Below are 5645 nucleotides of genomic sequence, written 5' to 3'. Positions count from 1 at the left end.
GAGTGCATACCTGACGGGCGCCGAGGGTAGGGGCGGGCAGCGTCGGGGTCGGGGTCGCCGGAGTCGGGAACGGGGTCGGGCATGGGCGGCGTCGGGGCGGGCGGTCCATGGGGTGCGGCCGGGGGTAGGGACAGCTCCTACTCCTCCTCCTCCTCCCCTCCTCCACCCGCCCCTGAATATAGCAACATTTGTATCTTCAAGTAAATTTGTTATGAAAATAAAAATATATTCAACGATTTATGGTCTAGTGATACTAATTATGTAGCATAAATATTAATATATACTCTTATATATATATTTGGTTATAAGATAAAAATATTATTTGTCAGTTTATGGGACTGGGGGGAGTTTACACTAACACTTGACACGAGTGTGGCAGGTCCTGTGCATAATCACCCATCGCTCACCATCTCGCCGCCTCCGCCGGCAATGGAGGGCGTCCACAGCCTCCTGGCCCGGCCCAACTCCGCGCCGCTCGCCTTCTCCCAGCCGCCCCTCCGCAGGCGCCACAGGCCGCCACCGCCTGGCCCCTCCGCCTGCCGCGCCGCCAGCCGCTGGGCCGACCGCCTCTTCGCCGACTTCCACCTCCTCCCCGCCGCCACCGCCGCCGCCGACCCGCCGGCCGCGGCCCCTTCCTCGTCCCCGTTCGTCCCGCTCTTCCCCGACGCCGCCAACCGCGCCTTGCCTCTCCCGGTCGACTTCTACAAGGTCAGGCCTGTAGAGAGTTGCATTGTTGTGTTCCAATGGACGGAATAAACATAACCTGCAACCTGCATGTTTGATTTTGCGAAAATAATCTGCTGGTGTCGCTATGCTAAGATTCTTGGCGCAGAGCCACATTTCCTATGCGATGGCATTCGGAGGGCGTTTGAGTCGCGGATAGCCAAGCCACCTCAGTACGGCTACAGCACGGAAGCTCTCGTTGGGCGTCGCCAAATGCTGCAGATCGCCCATGATACTCTCACAAACCAGAGCTCCCGTACCGAGTACGATCGTGCGCTTTCCGAGGACCGTGATGCGGCACTCACCATGGATGTTGCCTGGGATAAGGTGAGGCTATAGGACAGCAAACGTGCAAACAATGCTCTCTGTTTCCTCTAGAATTTTTAAACGCTGGCATGTAACTGGTTGCTGCCTCTCTTCGGTAACTTGCCAAGCAGGTTCCAGGTGTGCTGTGTGTGCTTCAGGAGGCTGGGGAGGCACAACTGGTGCTAGCAACTGGAGAGCAGTTGCTTCAGGACCGTCCACCTAAGCGGTTCAAGCAGGATGTGGTGCTAGCAATGGCATTGGCTTATGTGGACCTATCAAGGGATGCTATGGCAGCAAGATCTCCAGATGTAATCTGCTGTTGTGAGGTGCTCGAGAGGGCACTCAAGCTCCTGCAGGTGAACTGATTTGTTTTAAGGTTGCAGATCCAATATGTCTTAAGGTGGCTGTGTACACACAGTTGTCTATTAATCTCAATGTGACATGTTCACTGTTAGGGACGAAATATGTCTTCTGTTACCACTGTATATACCATATGTTGTAGATCAGTGTGCTCCAGGTTTTATCTAACTGCTTGCTGTTGATACTGATTACCACTTGTTTTCTTTGGTAAACAAAGTCCCTTTTGGGGTTAAGCATCAGTTGCAACAGTACGTCTTACTGTACTTTAGAGCCTATACTCCTATAGGCCTTGCATCAATGTCAGTTTTCAAAAGCTTGAAACCATTAGCTACATCATGGCACAGCCATTATCCCATTACACTGTAAAACTAATCTGGCATCAAGCTATTAGCCACTGCTGCATTCTTAGCTATCAGTTTCTTTTCACTTGTTATTAGATCAGTGTGTGAAGATCAGTTTGTAGGTTCTTTCTTGATTAGAGAGATATCATGGGAAGCAATACTAACGGAAACATTTTACTTTAGGAGGATGGTGCAAGCAATCTTGCACCTGAACTGCTTGCACAGATTGATGAAACTTTGGAGGAGATTACACCTCGCTGTGTATTGGAGCTTCTTGCTCTTCCTACTGATGAAAAACATAAAAATAAACGCCAAGAAGGTCTGCAAGGTGCAAGAAACATATTGTGGAGCGTTGGCCGAGGTGGTATTGCTACTGTTGGAGGAGGATTTTCTCGTGAGGCCTTCATGAATGAGGCTTTTTTGCAGATGACATCAGCCGAGCAGGTTTGTGTCTATCAAGTTTAATGAGCAGCAACATGCTGTAGTCTGTCCATTTTACTTGAACACAATGTTTAGACGTCCTCGCTCATTTTATGTTATATATCTCAGGTGGATTTCTTCTCTAAAACACCGAATAGCATACCACCTGAATGGTTTGAAATCTATAGTGTGGCACTTGCCCATATTGCTCAAGCAATTGCAAGTAAAAGGCCACAATTCATTATGATGGCAGATGACCTCTTCGAACAACTTCAGAAGTTCAATATAGGTTCTCAATATCCTTACGAAAATGAGATGAACCTTGCATTAGAACGGGCACTCTGCTCCTTACTGGTGGGAGATATCAGCAATTGCAGAATGTGACTTGGAATTGATAATGAGCCTTCGCCATATAGGGACCCCAAAATTATTGAGTTTGTGGTGAATAACTCTAGCATCGATGAAGAGAATGATCTTCTTCCAGGGCTTTGCAAGCTTTTGGAGACTTGGCTTCTCTCCAAGGTTTTCCCAAGGAGCAGAGATACTCGAGGGATGCAGTTCAGACTGGGAGACTATTATGACGACCCAAAAGTTTTAAGCTACTTAGAAAGGATGGAAGGTGGTGGGGCTTCTCATTTGGCCGCAGCTGCTGCTATAGCAAAACTTGGTGCTCAAGCTACTGCTGCGCTTGGTACGGTAAAATCAAGTGCTCTTCGAGCTTTCAGCAAGGTTTTCCCATTGATAGAGCAGCTAGACAGATCAGGCAAGGATACCCCAAGTGATGATCTTGAGAAATCTCTTGAAAAACTTGCCCAAGAAAGTGTTGCTGGAGACGCTATCCACGATTCCAGAAATGCCGCTTTGAAGATTATCTCTGCTGGTGCACTGTTTGCACTATTTGCAGTAATAGGTCTGAAATGCTTGCCTCGTAAGAAGTCACTTCCTGCTCTTAGGAGCGAGTATGCGACTGTGGCAGTTGCTGACTCCGTTGATGGTGAGTAAACTTGTAGTATCAAATAGCATTACTTTCTTCAAGTCACTGGGTTTTGGTTGATGTTTCTGGTAAAGCTGCGTACCAAATATTCCACATAAATTGTGTCCAGGACCATAATACTTCCTATTTCTATATGTTATGTACATAGAAGCGCATGCAAATTAATCCTTCCATCATTGTTTGTTGAAGGTCTGGCAGCAGATGAAGAGCCACTAGACATTCCTAGAATGGATGCAAAGTTGGCTGAAGATATTGTTCGCAAGTGGCAAAGTATCAAGTCCAAGGCTTTGGGGCCAGAACACACTGTCACGGCATTGCAGGAGGTGAGGTCCAAAAATTTGATCTTCATAGCTAGCTAGTAATTTGTTGGTCTGTCCCAAACAATCCCCTACATATGTTGCTAGAGACACATTGGATGTAGTCTTAGAAGTTATGCTATTACATTCAAGAATTCTAGTCATACGAGAATATGAGATAAATGCAGCAACCACTTATGCTATTTTGGCTCTGAACATTCAAATGGTGAAGCCTAATTTAACCTGTCCTTGTATTAATCCAGTGCCACTGTATAGTTCTTTGCGAGTGCCGATGATATTGTTTCCAATTCATCCTCCAACAGATCCTCGATGGCAACATGCTAAAGGTATGGACGGACCGAGCGGCAGAGATTGAGCGTCACGGTTGGTTCTGGGAATACACACTCTCCGATGTGACGATCGACAGCATCACCGTCTCCATGGACGGTCGACGGGCAACCGTGGAGGCGACGATCGAGGAGGTGGGCCAACTTACCGACGTAGCAGACCCTAAGAACAACGACGCCTATGACACGAAGTACACTGCTCGGTACGAGATGAGCTACTCGAAGTCCGGAGGGTGACAGATCACCGAAGGAGCAGTCCTCAAGTCGTAGAACGGTTGTGCAGCAGAGCAGGAGTAGCGGTAGATCATTCCCATTCGTTCTTTTTTCCCCCTTTCTTTTTGCAATGTATGTAAATAAACAGTGTGAGCACAGGCTCTTTTCTCTCCTAGGGAGAGCTTGGTTAGGTTGATTAGTGATGAGTTCCGAGAGTTTTTCATCTAGTTTGTATTATTGATAGATAATTTGGTATTTACTATTGCTAGGTCAGATCCTCTGAAACAATAGATCCTAATGAAGGCTGCAGTGCATCACTGCTTACCACATCACTGCGTCAGACAAGGTCACTGCTTACCACGTCAGAACGTTTGACTCACTGTGATTTTCCAGACCATTTAAAAAACCGCTTAGGTCTTTTTTGAATACATGTGTATCAACTTAATTCATATGTGTTGTAGTAGAATAAAATATAATTTAGTTTAAATCTATTTTAATCTATCTCAACACATGTGGATTAAAATGAATATATGCACATCCAAAGGTCTTAAGAAACGTCCGCTTACTGCATCGGCCGTCGTGACTTTTAGACAAGGTCACTGCTTAGTGCTTACCACATCTCAAATTTTGCGAAAAGTCCGCTTATGGGTCGTGTATGCTCATTGTATTGGTAGGAAAATGAGATGGTATTTGCCTTGAAGTTTTTTTTTTGCGAAGATAAGTCTGCAATATTTTTTATTTTTATCTTGTAATAGGCTCTGTTTCGACTTCGTCTCGGAATTTTATCTCCTACAACTAAAAAGAATAAAGTGTGGATTTTTTTTTTTGTGCGACATTAGTTTTGGTTCGTTCGTCTATCCATGCCTGCGATCCCACGACATCCCATGCATGCTGCTTGATTGAATATTGTCTGCCATGTGATAGAGGAATCACAACAAAATAGAAAGTAGAAAATTATTGTGCTATCCATATACACATTGCATGTTTGCATGCACCAACATATATGACAACGAGCAAAAGGAAAGAGAATTAACATAGAAGGAAAGAGAATTAAGACAAAATGAACATCTTTGCATTTCTGAGAACCTTGCAAAATCTGCATACATTTAATTACTTTCCCTCTTTGCATTTACAAAATGGATAACTTTTTTTCTCCTCTCATTTGGTTTCACGCTCACGTGTTCTATCGTCCTCGCTTGTTGTTTCTTGCTGAAATTGCCCTTGGGTCTGTTCATTTTGAATCATTTCCTCATATCCCCATTCCCCAATCTATGGTCCATCGCGACAGTAGACATCAGACACCATTTCTTGCGTGAACCATAGTTGATGTCATCTGTCTTCCATAGCTTAGCATCCCAATCCTAAGAGAAGGTCCCTATCTCTCTCTGACTAGAGATCCGACCTGCTAGAGGATCTCCTCGAGTTCATCGGGCAGCGTCTCACGCCAGGCCACGACGCGGCGTCCTTCTGATCCGCTTGCTCCCCACGGCGCGCCGCCGTCCCGTTCGCGACCTTTAGGCCGCTCCTGCTGCTCCCGTTCAACCCCGACTCGGACCACGTTGGCTTCTACTGTGTCCCGGAGAAGGTCTTATCCAAGACGCTGCCCGACATGTGCGGCAGGTGGCGTGCGGCTCCTCGTGTGGGT

General features: G+C 46.3%; 1 pseudogene; it reads left to right on the top strand.

Annotated features, from left to right (window-relative positions):
• Positions 1-391: 391 nt before the first annotated feature.
• On the top strand, positions 392-4350 carry LOC136470847 (protein ACCUMULATION AND REPLICATION OF CHLOROPLASTS 6, chloroplastic-like; annotated as a pseudogene).
• The last annotated feature ends 1295 nt before the right edge of the window (positions 4351-5645 follow it).

This window comes from Miscanthus floridulus, chromosome 8 (genome assembly GCF_019320115.1).
Source record: "Miscanthus floridulus cultivar M001 chromosome 8, ASM1932011v1, whole genome shotgun sequence".
NCBI lineage: Eukaryota > Viridiplantae > Streptophyta > Magnoliopsida > Poales > Poaceae > Miscanthus > Miscanthus floridulus.
This window is presented reverse-complemented; position numbering and strand designations above follow the sequence as displayed.